The sequence below is a fragment of the Lepidochelys olivacea genome (genome assembly GCF_965140295.1).
Source record: "Lepidochelys olivacea isolate rLepOli2 genome assembly, chromosome: 3".
Taxonomy (NCBI): Eukaryota; Metazoa; Chordata; order Testudines; family Cheloniidae; genus Lepidochelys; species Lepidochelys olivacea.
In genome coordinates this window covers 70,240,008-70,256,687 of record NC_140413.1, presented here as the reverse complement: position 1 = coordinate 70,256,687, position 16,680 = coordinate 70,240,008, and the positions used below count along the sequence as shown (strand labels likewise).

Below are 16,680 nucleotides of genomic sequence, written 5' to 3'. Positions count from 1 at the left end.
GGTGGGGGAGGTGGGGATGATGATGATGATGTCAGCCTGCGAATGTCAACAATGTAGCGATTGAGGGGAGTAGGCGGCGTTCCGTTGGGGAGAGCGCGAGCCACGGGGAGAGTGTAACCCACAGAACGGGGGCAGCCGCCGCAGCAGCAGCAGCAGCAGCAGCAGCACGCCGCCGGGCTGCGAAGGCACCGAGCTGCCACCGCCTCGTGCGGCCGCCGCCAGCCCCGAGTGCAGCGGCAGCGTAGCGAGTCTTGTGCGACTCCCCCTCCCCACGCCCCCCCCCTCCCCTGCTGCAGCCTTCCCTCCTCCTCCTGCTGCTGCTGCTGCTCCCCGTCCCCTCCCTCTATTTTTCTCTGCAAAGACTTTGGAGGCAGCTGGTTTTTAAGCCATCGCCATGTGAGGTGCGTCTCCGCGGGTGCACATTCCTAGCCGCAAAAAAAAATATCCCTCTCCCCCCCCTCCCTCCATCAGCAGCAAATCCAGCCCCCCCCCCCCGCACCCCACCCCCGCTCCGCGTCCCACTCGGCCCCCGCGCCCCAGCGGGCTGGGGAGGCTGCAGCGAGAGGGGAAGGATCGAAAGTTGCCGGCGAAAGAAGGTGAGTCGCCTTTTCGCAGCTTTTTCCCGGGGACTGATGGAGCTGAAGTTTGGTGTGTGCGCGCGGAGCCGGGAGAGCCGCGGGGGAGGGAAGGGGCGGATTTTCTCCGAGCCAGCTGCTGCGGGGGCATAGCTTAAAAACAAGCCCCGTGCTCAGGCTCGCAGGAGGGCGAACAGTCATTTCTAAAAGTGGGAACCAGCCACAGAAACGTTGCGTAACTGAAAGTGTGTAAAAGGATCTGATGTGCGAGTTGAGTCCAGCTCGGCTGTTTGTTGGTGGCCGGTACTGGCTTGGCCTGACGCGTAGGGACCACCGCAAAGGGTGCCTTTTATGGGCGTTATGGTGGGGATGAAGGAGGAGCAGAGAGAGGGTGTCTGATGATGGTCAGCCCGCAGTTGCTTTAGCGTGCGCGCCAGAGGAAAGTGTAGCTGGTATATTGCATGCACGGTGATGGGTGTTTTGAGTAAGCGGGAGGAGGAGCCCAAGAGTAATAAGTCAGGCATGGGGGCTCTTGTTTTGTACGAGCGGAGGAAAGCAGCTGTCAGATTTCGAGGCCTTTTTAACGAGCTGCGAGAGGAGGGGGCATGAGGCGAAGACCCCTTGACTACCCCCTCCTCATTTCCCCTTCGCATCTTTTATTTGGGCCTTTTAGCTCTTTACGGCGACTAGCTCGATCTTTCTTATAAAAGGAAAACCCACCCAGAGGGTTTGCTGCGCATTTGTTGGATCCAGGCCCCCCGGCGAGCAAAGAATGCCCAGGTTAAGATAAAGCGAGGAGGGTGCCTCTAAAAAGCAAAGCAATCGGGATTGCATTTCCCTTTGGGTTCCTTGCACACTTCCCTTAAGCAATGTGACAGAGTGTGAATTTTTGTCCTCGCTGGGTGGCTAAATACTTCCTGCCAGACCCCGCTTTACAGCCACCCCGTTTACGTAAAGCTCTTCTCCTCAACCCCACTCCTCCTTCTCCTCCTTTCCTTTGATGGGGTTTTGTGTTCGGGATCTTATGTGTATCGCCACGTGAAACTGTTCAGTTCCCGGATTTCTCCCACTTTCCCCTTCGGGTTAGTGGTCACGTTGTGGTGTTCTGCAGTGGAGAGATGTTGAGGGGTGGTGCACTTTCGAAGTTAGGACCCTCTTTCATGAGGCAGTTTCTGTAGCTTGCTTGCTTGCTTCTTTGGCTTTTCTTTAAGAGTGGCTCAGCTATTTCATTAGACACCTGCGTGGGGGTATTGGCCACACTCACTTGTAAAATGCTTGCGTGGGCTTGGGGTTCGAACCCTGACTTCAGCTAGTTTGTAACCGCAAGTTGTTGCCAGACAACGGTGTAGTTGCTCAGTGTGTGTCACAGCCTTCAAAATAATTTTATTATTGGCAGTGTTCTTGTGGTAAACGGGAGACCCAGTTTTAATGGTTTCTTGCAAGCATCAGATCATTTCTTCATTTCTCAGGTGACATCTTTTTGCTTCAGAGCAGTTTTTCTGTAAATTTCATCTGTTGAGTGTATTTTAACAAAAAAAGATAATTTCTTTCCTGCCTAGTGGGGTCTGCAAAGAAGATAGTGCTTAATGAGAGACAATGCTTTCCCCCCTCTGTTTGGAGTAAAATTAGAGAGCAAGGGTAACTCATAACAATTTTCTCAGGTCATTAAAATATAATATGTAGGCAAGGCAGTTAGCTGCAAAAGCTCTGGCTGTCATGAAAGAAGCTAAGTGTGAAATCATGCCTCTCCTTTTGTGGAACAGGCTATTTTTATAGTACAGCGGGTGTCTTGCTTAAAATGCTTCAGTTATTGTGAGATCATCATACCCTTATTACTGAAGCCCTGGCAGCTCTGGGGTAAACTGCATTTTTCATTCTTTAAGGTAATAATGAACGTGAGGCAGAAATGGCACCTTGTTAGAATCAGACTTTAGTATCTACAAAAATTGCAAAATTATAGTGTTGCTGTTTGCTCTGCTGTAGTTGAACATTTGTCAGTGTTTTAATGATAAAAATCTATTTTATGAGACTTCATCATTGTCATAAAATTTGTATGCATTTTAATGTGGTATTTTAGGTCTTGAGCGGAGAGCGAGTATTTTAATATCTTTTTCTTTTTTGGAGGGGTAGATTTGTATGAGATTTTTGTTTTAGCTACATGTAAGTGTAGTTTGAAGGTGGTGTATTTGGTGTAGTTCACTTGTATTATTTGACAATTGTTGGATAAGGGGAAAATAAAATTTTGAGTAGGAAATGGAATAATTGCTTTTAATACATTTGAATGGAATAAAATGGCTAAGGAAGTGTGTTAAGCATTTAACTACAGGGCTCGTGTAGTAACATTTTATTAATCTAACATTTCAGAAAGCACTTCAGTGTGTAAATGAAAAGCTAAATTCTGCTTCAGATGAGTGCATATCCTTCTGAAATCAAGATTGACTTTGTATCCGCTTGCGTGGGCCCCTCACTGTAGTATCTGAGTGCCCATGTTGCAGGTAGACTGGCATAGTACTTCACTGTACTTTTAAAGATTGGTGTTCTTTTCACACTTAACCATCTAACTCCAAAGATTGATTTGAAGGTGTTGGACATTATGCATCAAAATCAGCTGCACAAAGTGGAAGGAAATCTTGTCTAATAGTAAGAGCAGAGGATAGAGAATCAGAATTTCAAGTTTCTCTATCTAGCTTTTCCACTTGCCAGCTCTGAGATATTGGGCAAACCACTTACCCAAGGTGTGCCTCAGTTGACCAAATTGTAAAATGAGCAGAATAGCAACATTACAATAAAAAGTCCTATAGAAGCACAAGTAGTGTTAAGATGTAAAATTAGACAACATTGCATTTTTTATAATGTGCACTAACATACATTTTTAAATGGCAGACAGCAATGAGTCCTGGGAGGAGAGTGTCCACAACAGACTATACTCCAAAATATGTGTTTAATAAAATAAAAATACTAATTAGTCAATTGTTATCAATGATTTATATCTCATATAGTTTTAAAAAGCAGGAAATTCAGTGGTAGGGCTAATGTTTCTGGTTGCACCCTAGCATAGAGGCACATGGGACTTCCATTAGAATTAATAGAATTTATATGTGTAAACAGAATAGACCCCAGATACCATGATGATAACCCTGTCTCCCTCGCCTCCCCCCTGGCAATCTTTGCTTTCAGCCATAGTACCTTAGCATTGAGGAGAAAATTTCCAAACTATAGTGTGCTGTGCCCTAGGAATAATGTATATTTCTGACTGAGAGAAATGGCCCAAATCCAGATAAATAGGAGTATCATGTTGATGTCTAATATTCTTAATATGAAAAATCCTGGTAAATGTTTTGACATTGTAGAAGGCCTTGGAGACCCATTGACATTAATGAAGTTTAGTACAATCTTCATGCTGCACAGGGGTCTGTGCATCGCTTCATGTATGCACATAATTAATGTCAATGGAAGAGATGAAACCAAACACCTATGTATATGATATGTAGTATGGAATGTGTAATAGTAATTGCCCATATTTAGTTTTTTAAAAACCTCAATTGCTTGGCTGTTAAAGCTTGTCTTGTAGCTAAATAAATTAGCTATTCTTCTTCACAGGCTGCAGTATTTGTCAGACTAGCTTTTCATAAGAATAGCCATATTGAATCATACCAATGATCCATCTAGCCCAGTATCCTGTCTTCCAACAGTGGCCGATGCCTGATGCTTCAGAGAGAATGAACCGAACCGGGCATTTTATCAAGTGATCTATCTCCTGTCGTCCAGTCTCAGCTTAGGGGCATGGGGTTACGTCCTTGACTATCTCGGCTAATGTCTGTTGAGGCTTACTCTACAAATATCTGCAACCATGAAGAACAGTCAGAGTGACTTCCTCATTATTTTTTAAATCCCATTCCCCAAAACAATAAAGAGGACTACTTTCTCCTTACATGTCCATGATATCCATTCATTTCAGTAGGACTTTACTCATGCATAAGGCTGAGAAAAGACCTCTAAAAGTGCATCTGGGATGAGAAATTGTCCAGTTTCAACTTGATGGATGTTTAAAACATCTCAAAATGGGTCGTACAGTAGTATATGACAGGTCCTAACTAGACTCCTCTGTAGTGATTACATTTTTTATACAAGAGTGTGAATAGGTGATTTCTTAGAACTGCATATACTACAGGTGTATTGGGGAATTTCTTTTCCTTTTCTAATGCAGATGGTCCAAATGCATTTTACACTGTCCTCTAATTGTATGCAAAGCCCTGCTCATCTTGTAAGAGTGTCCACTCTTATTCAAAAGTGCAGTCAAAGACAACTTTTCTTCATTTACAAGCCTGACTTCTGTGTCTTTTGTCTGTTGCACATGTGACTTGCATTCTAATGAGCACATTATCACATCCTTCAAGTATAGATTTATGTTCACTTTGAGTGTGGTGTAGGGCTTGTGTATAACTTATTTCTGAGTTGGACTAAGGGGCATATACAATGCATTTTGTTGATGTAGTAAAGAAAAATTGGACCCATTTCTAATGAGAAATACCAGCTTTCTTTAAAAATCTAAGTGATTTGTTTTTCCATTACACTCAATTTGGGAGAATGTGACAGATTCTTTGAAAATACTGCAGTTCTCCACTAAGATCTGAATAGGTTTTAAATTTGAATATATTGTTGCGGTTGAATGAACAATGACTCCCTACCTCTAAGTTTACCAGTGGTTTGCCAGGATAGTGTTCAGAATGCTTACTCAGCTTTTTACAAAAACTGGTCACCATTGCTTCAGCCAAAACATATTAACCTTGGCAGCTGCCTGAATAATAAGTACACATTTGAAGCTTGCATCAGGAAATGTATGGCTCTGTAGCCAGCTGAGTTACAGTGTGCTCATTTTGCTTCTTAGTTAGGCTGAAACATCTTTGTAGTGTGTTGAACAGCGTGATACTTATTCTGCCATTATTGGACTTTAAATTATAATTTAAGCAAAATCAAGCAGTGAAATGCATACAAATTTCTGTGTGACCAGTAATGAGCTTAAATTGATGCTACTGGTTTAGTACAAAAACTGTCAGCACTGATTGAGGATCTACAAATGTTCAAAATATGGTAATAAAAAAGAATGGCAGAATGGGTTTTGGAAACCCTACTAAATAGTTATAAATATCAAATCTTTGATCAGCCAAAAAGGGGATGCTGCTGGAGAATTTTTCTCTAGTTCCATTGCAGGTTTTATGCAAAGGCCCACCAAAACAGTTCGGAGATTATAAATTGTACTGGTATAGTAAACAGACAATTACAAACCGGCATGGGAGGTGGGGAGCATGACGGCTTTCCATACTACAATAAACAGAATGCCTGACTTATCCCAGATTCCTCCCAAACAGATTTTCTACAATAAATATACATAGCAAGCCAGTGTTTTATTTGACATTTAAACTAGAGCCTCAAAGAGAAGTCACTACAGTCTACGCTTTCTTTTCCCTCTTCGTGTATAGAAGATGACCTGAAATTCTCTCATCCTCTGTTACTTATTGCTTAAAAACTTTTATTTCATGGAAGTGTGAATATCATTTTTACATGACTTCAGAATGTATCAGCAACAAAAAAGTGTTTGAAGAACTCATAGAAACAGGAAAACCTGGGAATTTCTAGTTGTTTAAATCTGATGGGTGTTGAAATTGAGGCTATTACTTATTTTTGGCAATCTGGCTTCAAAATATTCACCCAAATTATAATAGATATGTGTTCCATTTGATTTCAGTGTGTAGGTTCAAGAGGAGTCCCCCATTCATAAAACCAGGAACTGTATATAGGTGTCTGTCACCATGCAATTCTTGTCTATAAAGCAACAGTTTTGCTTTTTGCAAAGAGAGAAATGAGTTAAATCTATTTGAATAAAGGCAGCTAAAACAAAGTGACCCTTGAGACTTGAACACAGCTGCTTGTTATAGCTGACATTCAAAGTGTTTATTATTAGTGATTGTTTTATAATTTAAATCTAAACTAGGAAAACAAGAACTGTAAGAGTGGAGGTGTTCCTGTGCACTAATTTGCATACACCCTGTTTTTGTTTAGTGGGGAGGTGTGTGCACTGTATGCAGAACAATTTAACATGTCAGCAGTTTCCTACAGGCAGCTCTTGCTGACTCACGTGTCTGCTGCAGCTCAGAGCTATCCTCATTATAAACTGTCCACAGTAAGAGAGACAGACATAGAGAATGTGAGTGTTGGTACATATTTTCAGTTCTCTGGCCACTGCTTTGCTGTAGTTTCTTCCCCCAGTACTATCAAAACCTTTCATTTGTTTAGGCTAGGATTTTGGCGTTCATGGCAAAAAGTTGCAGTTTTCTCCACCTCTGTTCAAACAATGGCTAAACTGCGTCTGGTTCCTGCAAATGTTTAATAGGACGTGTGTGCTTATGTTGGTTTGTGTGTTGGTTGGCTTTTTTTGAATGGGGATAGTGGCTTTACAAAAAAGGAACTATTGTTCCTGCTTCAGATACGGAGTTTAACATTAGAATGGCATTTTCCCTAGGTAATTATGGGCTGTTCAGTTTTTGAAAAAGCAGAATTACGCATTCCATTCAATGGAGAATTCCACTTAAAACCCAAAAACTTGATATAGTGTTCTATTATTTTCAAAGTTCTGCTAGCTCTTGGATTCTGTTTGTTTGTTGTTTTTTTTTATCCTATGTTCTGAAATAACTCCTGTTATTAACATTAGAGGACTCCTTCATTTATATGAATGATGAAAGCTTATATTCCAGTGCAACTGATCCTTTTTGGATTTACGGACTCTGTTCTGATGATTCAGAAGGTTCCTCAAGGTGACAGTTTCTGCTGATTCCATATATTTGTAATTGGTTTGTGTTTTGTTTGAATCTGTCACAGCGGTCATTGCTGAAATGGAGTATATTACCCATTTTCAGTGCTGGATTTAATCTTGATTATTTTAAAGATTAAAGGCACTCACTTTTTTTCTGAAGGGACTCCCCTTTATGTAACCAAAAGTAGTCAATGTAAGCAATCTCTAGAAGGATGATAAACTAATCAGCTGGTATTAAACAGGCATCGAGAGCGAAGGTGAGTTCTTGTCTCCTGTTTTGTTTTTAGTCAACTACTTTGACCGGTAATGAATAGAAAACCACACTGAGTGCCGTGTAACCCACGAAGAAGATGGGTGTTCTTGGTTTCCGCCAATACAAATGACTCATCAGTATCAGTAGGGTTTCTACTTCTAATAATAAAACTGTGCAAGACCTTTAAAACGTGTGGTTTTCACCCCTACTCTTAGTGAAAGGTTGGAAAATATTACTTTGTGCTTTTTTAAAGCTTATGGAAGGTTTCATGGTTTGCTTTACAATGTGAAAGGTCTTCCCTCTCCTTCCGCCCACCCAATAAAAATTAGTTGCACCGTTAGTTGTGATGCTGCTGCTTTTATTTGCACTATGAAACATTTCCTAACCTCCAGGCTTCGGTGTCCTGAACTTTTTTGCACTATGTATAGTAGATATTTAGTTGCACAGTTAGAGGAAATATAGGTGGAAAATCTAACCTCCTTTATCTCAGGAAGAAAAAAAGGGTGCACACTGCCTCATTCTACCAAGCTGCTATTTAATTCAATTTAATTTAATTTAATTCCATTCAGTTAAACCACTGTGGAGGATGGTAATATTGCTGAACAACCTATGTTGCTATTTGATTTGGTGTCAAAGGATCCCAAAAAGAAGGTTAATAGAACATAAGAGTTGGAGAATAAATGGCAATGTGCAAAGCTGATTGCTCATTGCCTATGAGATAATTTGTCTTCTAGTAGTAAAAATGCAAAAAAGAAACTGATTTCTACTAAACCTTTGTCCTTCTTGAGTGCTCCACCCCTCCCTTTATGTTGTATAGGAAATTCAAACCTGATAAGAATTATTAGAGGAGAAGAAACTGTGTAGTCTGTGACAATTGTGTTTCATTGTTCTTTGGGTATGTTGTCTTTTGCATGTGCTTTTGTAAGTTAATGCCTTTTAAAAATTGATATAAAACAGACTACTTTCCACCCTGTAATACAGGTCAAATGTAATAATCATGCTAATATTACAGCTGAAATATTAGTGTTTGAAAACCAATATACTAGGTATTTCAGCTGTAATACTAGCCATTGTATTCTTTGAAAACACTTCCGATTTGCTCCCTTAATTTATTTAGAGGGGTGCTGTTTTGCTTTCCGGGTGGCACTGTTTAAAAAATTTCAGGATGTTATGGGTAAAGAAGAAGAAGACAAAACAAATCTGTGCTGCTGTATTACTTAGCATATTAACATATGTAAAACTAGCTTCCAGATATACTGCTTCTACTGTTGCAGTGCTTGCAACAGCAAATCACTCTTTTTATAAGTAGTTGGTGTTTCTGATTGGGCCTCTTTGAAATGGGATTTATTTTTTTTTTTTTAAATCATTTTGGGGTAGATCATCAGCTAGTGAAAATTGCCATAGGCTCCAGTGAATTCAATAGACAATTCACACCAGCTGAGGATCTGCCCTTTTATGTTTAGAAGTCATTGTGCGTGGAATCATATTTTAAAATATCTATATTCTGTAAACTATTTTTTGTTTCTGATTTTACTGGATTACTTCCGATACAAGATATAGGCAGGTGTATAACCCAAACTAGGATTGAGGGTTTCTTTCAGGTACCTTTTTACTGTGAAAAGCACATTGAATAATACAGTTGTACAAGCCGGTGTAAACCTTACTGTGAGAAACATAAAACTTCTAATTATTCAGTACATGCAAAAATACGATGGTCCTGGGTTTATAAGAACAGGAGGGAATAGATAGCCAACTCCTGTAATCTTTATTTAAGGAGAACTCCTAGTGAAGTACATGTAGTAATTTTGTGTGGGTAAGGACTAGAGATGGGCTGGATCAGACGTTGTCCAAAGTTGAAAGGGATCTAGATTCGTTGTTCTGATTTCAGCCTGTCTGTAGAAAAGACTCAGGACCACAGACACAATGGTGGTAGGTGCATTATAAACATAAAAGGTAAAACTTACATGTTTTTGAAAGTCACATAGGCATGTAAGTTCCATTTTCAAAAGGACCTCAGTGAAGTTGAGACTTATGTTCCTAAGTCACTTAAATACTTTTGACAATTTTACCCAGAATGTTTAACCTGCCAAACACATCAGATTAAACCCAGTGCCTTAGAGTTTATTGTCAAACCCTTTATGCATTCTTGTATAAATACTTTAAAATGTGTGGTGAGGAAAAAATATGCAGAATTCTTGTGATAAAAGTCCAAATCAGTCAAGAGTATTCAAGAAACTGCAGTATTTCACTGAACAAGTACATAAAACTCATACATACAATAGTTTTATATAACGAGGTGGCTGTTTGTTATAGTTGGAAGTTCAAAGGCAATGCAAACATAAACACTTCTGCAAAGAATTCTTATGTTTATGCCCTTTTCCTTTGCTTTCCTTTCTTGATCTTTTTCTTTCTTTCTTTTACTGTTAGACTAAAAGTGGAGTAAATGATTCATTCATTAGTCAGTTTCTTGGACAGTTAATTCTCTACCAATTTATGTTTACCTTCCACTAAATTCATAATGTGAGTAATGCTTAATGTGGTAACCACCAAATTCCAAGCTGAAAAGCTGTAAGCATTACTAAAACACAGTATCCAGCCTTTCCCTTGCCATTCTGTGTGTTTGAAGCTAGTATGATTTGGCATGGTGAATGATAGTCACAGCATAATAGTTTTGTCTAGCCTTGATTGTTAATTCAGAATTCAAGGTTGCAAACTAATACACAAGTTTGTTTGGGCACTGACTTGTGTGTTTTGGTTTTAATTAGTATAACATTTCCTGTTCTTCCTTTCAGCTCCCCAGCACTCAAAGCCACAGGCTCATATGCTCCATTAGTTGGTTTCCACTATTTTATTAAGCTTTGTCATTCTCTGTGTCACTAAATTGGGAGTACATTGAGGCACACACTTAGTGAAAGCTGCCTGGTATTGTCATGAAAGACTGAAGTTGATGTTAGCTAGCAAACAGTTGCATTGCTTTTCAACTTCCTTTTGGTGAAACAATCCTTATGCTGCTGAAGTGTTATCTCTACAAAACTTGAAATTATAAAACCTTCCTATAAAGATTGTGCAGATATTTGGTTATGAGGTGATGCCAATTATTTTGAAGATGAGTATAGTAGTGAAAATACTACAAGTGATTCAAACAACTCATTCTTTCTCATGAGAACTGGAGTACCGTAAAGAGTAACAAGGTCAGTAATGTCATTGCAGAACTTTATAGAACCCAAAGTCTTTTCAGAGTGTTCTAAACTAACAACTGACTAAAACCCTCAAAAGCAAAGGAATTTAAAGTTAAGGAGAGACTTCAAAACTGTGCGTGTGTGTGTTTGGGGGGAGGGGTAAGAACAGTGATAACAAAAGTGATTCACTTGGCCAGCCACTTTCTTTATTCACTTTATAGGTATTTCAGATATTTCTTTCCTTTCTTTTTTCAACGCCACTTCTCCATCTGGTTGATCCTGCAGTGAGGTCATTACCTCGATGTTTGATGTTGGCAGGTTGCCATAGATATTCATGTGATGCCACCAATTTAGCATTACGATTTCACTGTAAACTGAAGCAGCAAGAAAATGGCAGGTTGTGAAAGTAACATGTTCTTGTTAGTATCTTCACTAAGCAGAAAACAGCCTTAATCGCTTCCAAAATAATAATGCCATGGTACAGATTTATCACTTGCTGGAGCAGTCACCTTCATGAAAAAAAAATATCTCTGTGCAGGTTAGTATTTCGGGGGGAGGGATAGCTCAGTGGTTTGAGCATTGGCCTGCTAAACCCAGGGTTGTGAGTTCAATCTTTGAGGGGGCCATTTAGGGATCTGGGGCAAAAATTGGGGATTGGTCCTGCTTTGAGCAGGGGGTTGGACTAGATGACCTCCTGAGGTTCCTTCCAACCCTGATAGTCTATGATTCTGTGATTTGGGGGAAAACACATGCCAAAACTTTTACCCATTTCAAAATCTGATGTTAAATCTCAAGTTTCTGAAGCCTTCAAATGCCTTTGTTCAGTTCTGGTTCTGAAATATGAGAAATCTTGCACTTAGGAAATTTTCAGCCCCACTTTGCAAACTGGAGGCACTTTGGATAGTTCATCTAAGCTTTGGGTAAACATATATAGTTTGGATGCTTATCTGAACATAACCAATTTCACACACAAGTACTCCTTTTTGCGAATACAGACTAACACGGCTGCTACTCTGAAACTTATCTGAACATGTAACCTTTCAGTTTTGCATATCCTGGTAACTTAAAGACTTCATAATTATAAATGTTTTGTTTAAAATGCATTTACTTCTCAATACGTTGTTTGTAACCATTTAGTTACAAAAGCGATGTGCTTGTGGTTGGATTTGGGGTGAGGGGGTTTCAGTTGTATTTTCAGGATGGACATTAGCTGAAAACTGTATCAAGCGCTTTACTCTTTTTAAAAAAAATGATTTATAGATTTTTGTTGTCGTTTAGATCTGCTCTTGAGCTGGCAAGGTATAAGCTGTGTTCTAACTTGCCACTGTTTGAAAGGAGCAAAGAATTAACCAGTACTACTGCTTTTACTGCCCGTGTCCTGCCTCAATCGAAACAAAATTAATCCCTTAGGACCGTATTTCACCCTGGACTTTTTTCATAAATTCTCATTTATTTCAGCAACAGCTCCTGATATGATACAAAATTGGAGTGAGCCAGAGATCATAATGAAACGCCTGAGAAATTGCGGCATCTTACTGTAGTGTTACCAAAACACCTCTTCACTTTCAATAAGCAGAATTTACATTTTAATAAATGGCCTGGAATCTGCCCAGTTAAGACATGTGTCTTGTCTCCCCATGCAATACTGCACAGCTGTGATCAGTGTAGACAGTTATGTGGGTGGCTTCTCGGTATTAGAGAGGATGCTGCAGGCCAGGTGTTCTCTGAGAGGGGCCATCAATCAACTTTTGAATCTACTACCTCCATCCTCTCGCCACTCACCCACCAATCCACATCTCTGTGGCCCAGTACAACCCAAATTTAAACTTTCAGGGCATGCTACAAGACCTGCATATTTTTCAGGGCCCAGCGGAGGAAGGAGCTGGTGTCTGCAATAGTGTTGGACTTCTTGTCTTGATACTACATTTGTGTGTGAGTGTGGAGTAGCTGCTAGTTTTACTTTTAATTTGATTGTATTTTTAAATTTTGATAGGCACCTAGAGATGAAGTTTGGTGCTTTTTTGTATATTGTTATAAATCTAAGTAGATATGTTGCAAGGAATTTCTTGATTACTTCTAGCTGTTGGTCTTCAGTTCTTTAACATTGGAAGACAGATCTTCCAAGTTAATCTTTTACTGTCAGAAATGGACCCTTTGTATTTTGTAAGATTTTTTCAATTCATTAATATGGCATAGTTGCCGATCTTGGAATTTCAGGCACATACATTACATTTCCTTGTCAGAATGTCAGACTAGATGATCACAATGGGCCTTTCTGGTGTGATAATCTATGAATAATCTGTACTTGTATAGGTAGGTGATTTACACTTCATTTTAGCACCCCACTTTTTGTAAGTGCCTTTTGTGGGATGTTCAGGGATTTGGGGGATTCTGTGGTCAAAGAAAAATTGATCAAAAAGTCCAAGGATTGTGGATTAATCTGGAATGCAGCATGTACCATTGTGTTAATAGTGTAATTCTAAAGTCATATTGAATGCTTTTTCTTTTATGAAAGTTTTTTTTTCCTTGTCTTCAGTTTGTTTTAAAAGAAACTTTTTGGAGATTGAAGACATTTCTTTATAAGAAGCATGGTAGTGTCCTTCCACATAATTGTAATATAAAACGTAGTTGAGAATGTGTAAACATATAACCTGGAAAGGATTCTCTCTTCTGTATTTATAGAGCAGTGATTCATTTTGCAGGTGCAGATTTATTCAGTTAAAGAAACCACTATTTTAAATAATTGTTCAAGTGAAACACAGACTTTACACATGACTTTTAACTATTAGCTTTTATTTTTAACTCCCTCCCCCCACCCCCCAAATATTATTAAGTTTAAGGCAACTCACGGAGGGAAAATCACTGTTGCAGCATATGCAAATTTTGTCAAACAGTTTCCAGAAGACGCTTCTTTTTAAAAAAATAAAATTAAAATCATCCTGTAGGCATGAGGATTCTTGGGCTTTTCCTACCTAAGATCCAGGTAACAGGAATCCCCTTTTTTATGTAGGGCTCATCTAAAAACCCCTACCACTCGTGTATACGGGCTAAAAGTCTTCTTAAAGGGTATTAAAACCAGCTGAAACCCAGCTGCCCTGTAGTTTCCGCAAAGAAAGCCCCTTTAGATGGGTTTTGCTGTTGGGCTCAGGTTTCAGGTTCACAAGGCCCTGTCATGCTATTAGTGGGTTTTTTGTTTTGTTTTTTTAATGCAGTACACCTTATTGATTTACCGGAGAAGTCTTGCTTCAGAACCGGTGGCAAGACCGGATCTGTGCCATAATTCTAGTTTATCAAAGAAAAAACTGTCTGAACCACATTGGTTAATGGTACCTAAAGGCCAAAAGGAAATGAGGATACTTCTGTCCCCCCTCCTAACTACCCCCTTTCTCCCCACTCCAACCCCATTCAATCATTAGTGGAAAATGCTGGTCAGAAGGGCAAACGTTTTCTGCTGAGTGCTAATCTCAACCGCAGCTCCCAGTAGTCAACAGAGGTTATGTCCTGCTTACCATAATTTTCCAGTCTTGTGTGGGTTTGAGGGGGATCAGTTGCCCCTTGTGTTTTTCTGGTAGTTTTTTATGTAGAGTAGGTTAATCATCACAAAGATTTCTGACACTGATGCTCCACGTATATATTTTTACACATATGCTGATAGCTGCCTGTGTACTTTGTGGCTGTTGCAGTGTAGCTGGAAAGTATGTGGGAGATTGTCTGCTTCCTCTGAGACTGTTACAGGTGGTCAAATGAGGTTGGGGGAAGGAGGAGAAGCAATGAGAGAGGTATTACACCCACTTCCTTTGGCGTACATTGTGATGTACTGTAACCCACTGGTTCAAACTATATTCGCACTGCATCAGGTTTTGCTTGCGGTAGTTTTTCTTTCACTGTTACTGATTTGCTTCTTGTAGGTTTATGACTAAGGCTGCGGTTTAAATTTGCCCATTTTAGGTATATGAAATCTTTAAAATGATCTAGGGTTGCATTTCTTCCTCTTTTTGCCATGGCCTTTTCTGTCTTTAAAAGTTTCCACAACTTTTAGAGACCCAGAAGCTTAAAAAAACACCCCAACCATGTCTAATAATCAAAGGTCAAAAAAGATACTCTCTATCATACAAAAACCGAACCTATTTTGGGGGCATTGAAAACCATTTTTTTTAATGCAAAATTATACTGATCCTTAAAATTAAAGTCAAGTTAAGTTTCGATATTTGGAATATTACAGGAGTATCATTCAGATTAGGTGTCTTTCCTCCCCTCCCAAACTGCCCACAAGGAGCTTAATGTTAGCATTTGCAAATACAGATTTATTTTAAAGTTCCAGTATGTCTTCCCCTTATATTCTGCAGGGTCTGTAACTCCATTAACCACTTGCCTGCTGTTTAATACTCTAGATAGAATGTACCTGCAGTGCTTTTGAATATTCTAAGTGTGTGTTCGTATTCCATTATTTCTGATAGGATGTTAATTGAGCATGACAATACAGTAAGTGTGGTGGCAGACTAGTAGTCAAAGAGTTAATATCAATAGGCATTGCATATTCTCACTGAGGAAAAAGTGGACATGTGTAAGTAGATAAGAATATTATAGTGCCCTTCTTCCTTCAGTAAGAATGTGCAGATCCCATTATCATTAACTTTCCTCATTGATATGGTCTGTCAACATGCCATTGAAATTTAGTGGAATGAGAGAATGTACCTACTAGCGTTTTTAGCAGCAAAACAGGTATGTTCCACCTGGACGTGCCTGGAATGCCTGGTGTCAGTCAGTGGTTGATAGAAGTTAAAGTGTTCCACTTCAGGGGGATTTGTGCACACTACTGAAGATAGGCGTTGAGTTATTGAATTTAATTATTCAGTTAATTACAACTGAGGTGTAAGATACTCCGACTGTCTAATAATAATTATAATGTCTCCTATCTTATTGTTGATTCTGACTGGAAAAAAAAGACACCAATCTATTTGATAGTATGAAAAAAGTTGAAAACTTCAAATTATGGTTTGAAAATATTAATTTATGAATGGTGTCACAGTTATGAATTAGCCATGGTTGATGCATGCTTTGAAAAAATGGAAGGTAAAATAAAATGGAAAAATTAAAAAGTAAAAGAAAACCAAACTCAAAGGCTCCCACACAAATATAGACAGAGACCTGAACAATTAGTAAAGTGGAACAACGTTTTAGTTAGCTTAATTTTGAGGATGCTGCTGCTCATTTTGTAGCACACTAGCCTAAGAGTTCAGGTCTCATGGCAAGACTGTTCTTTCTTAACTCTTTTTAGTTGTATACTGTGGTTCAGACAGTGCTTGGGAAGAGGTGTGTGTGAAAGGGGCTTTCAGATGAAAACCCCTGTAAGTATGCTCAGCTGCCAGGCTGAAACTTTTGTACTGCATTATTTATATATAAAAAGTTTGTATAGATCAGTGGCTCTCAACCTATTTACCATTGTGGGCTGCTTATGCAGCTCTCTATATGTTATGTGCGCTGCATCACCGCCACACGTGCACACACACGCTCTCTCTACCTGTACGGCCCTGATGTCACATGGGTCGCAGCTGTATGCTGACTGGGCCACGGGTTGAGAACCACTGGTATAGATGATGCAAAGCCACAAACTTGCTGAACCCATGATTCAGAAATTACACAAGAAAAGTGCAAAAATTAGACTAAAAAAGCTGGCAGGTACCTTTGTTATATGCCAAAGTGGATGTATAATTACATGCCCCCGTTCATTTAGGTACTAGAGTAGATGGTGACATTAAAAAAAATGCATCTGTGCTAATTAAATCCTTTCCTTACTGCATCACTTCAAAAATACTGTATCCAAGGAAAATGCAGCTTGTTTGCTTACAGGAAGCCATTTCT

General features: G+C 39.5%; 1 protein-coding gene across 2 annotated transcripts in view; it reads left to right on the top strand.

Moving 5' to 3' along the window:
• Positions 1-499: 499 nt before the first annotated feature.
• The window catches only part of BACH2 (BTB domain and CNC homolog 2), a 256,192-nt gene continuing 240,011 nt past the window's right edge, over positions 500-16,680 (top strand). Inside the window, exon 1 of one of the 2 annotated variants that reach the window (XM_084623879.1) lies at positions 500-596. The gene's annotated coding sequence lies outside the window, so the exon portion shown is untranslated. The remainder of the gene's footprint in view (positions 597-16,680) is intronic. The other variant, XM_084623880.1, reaches the window with a different exon arrangement.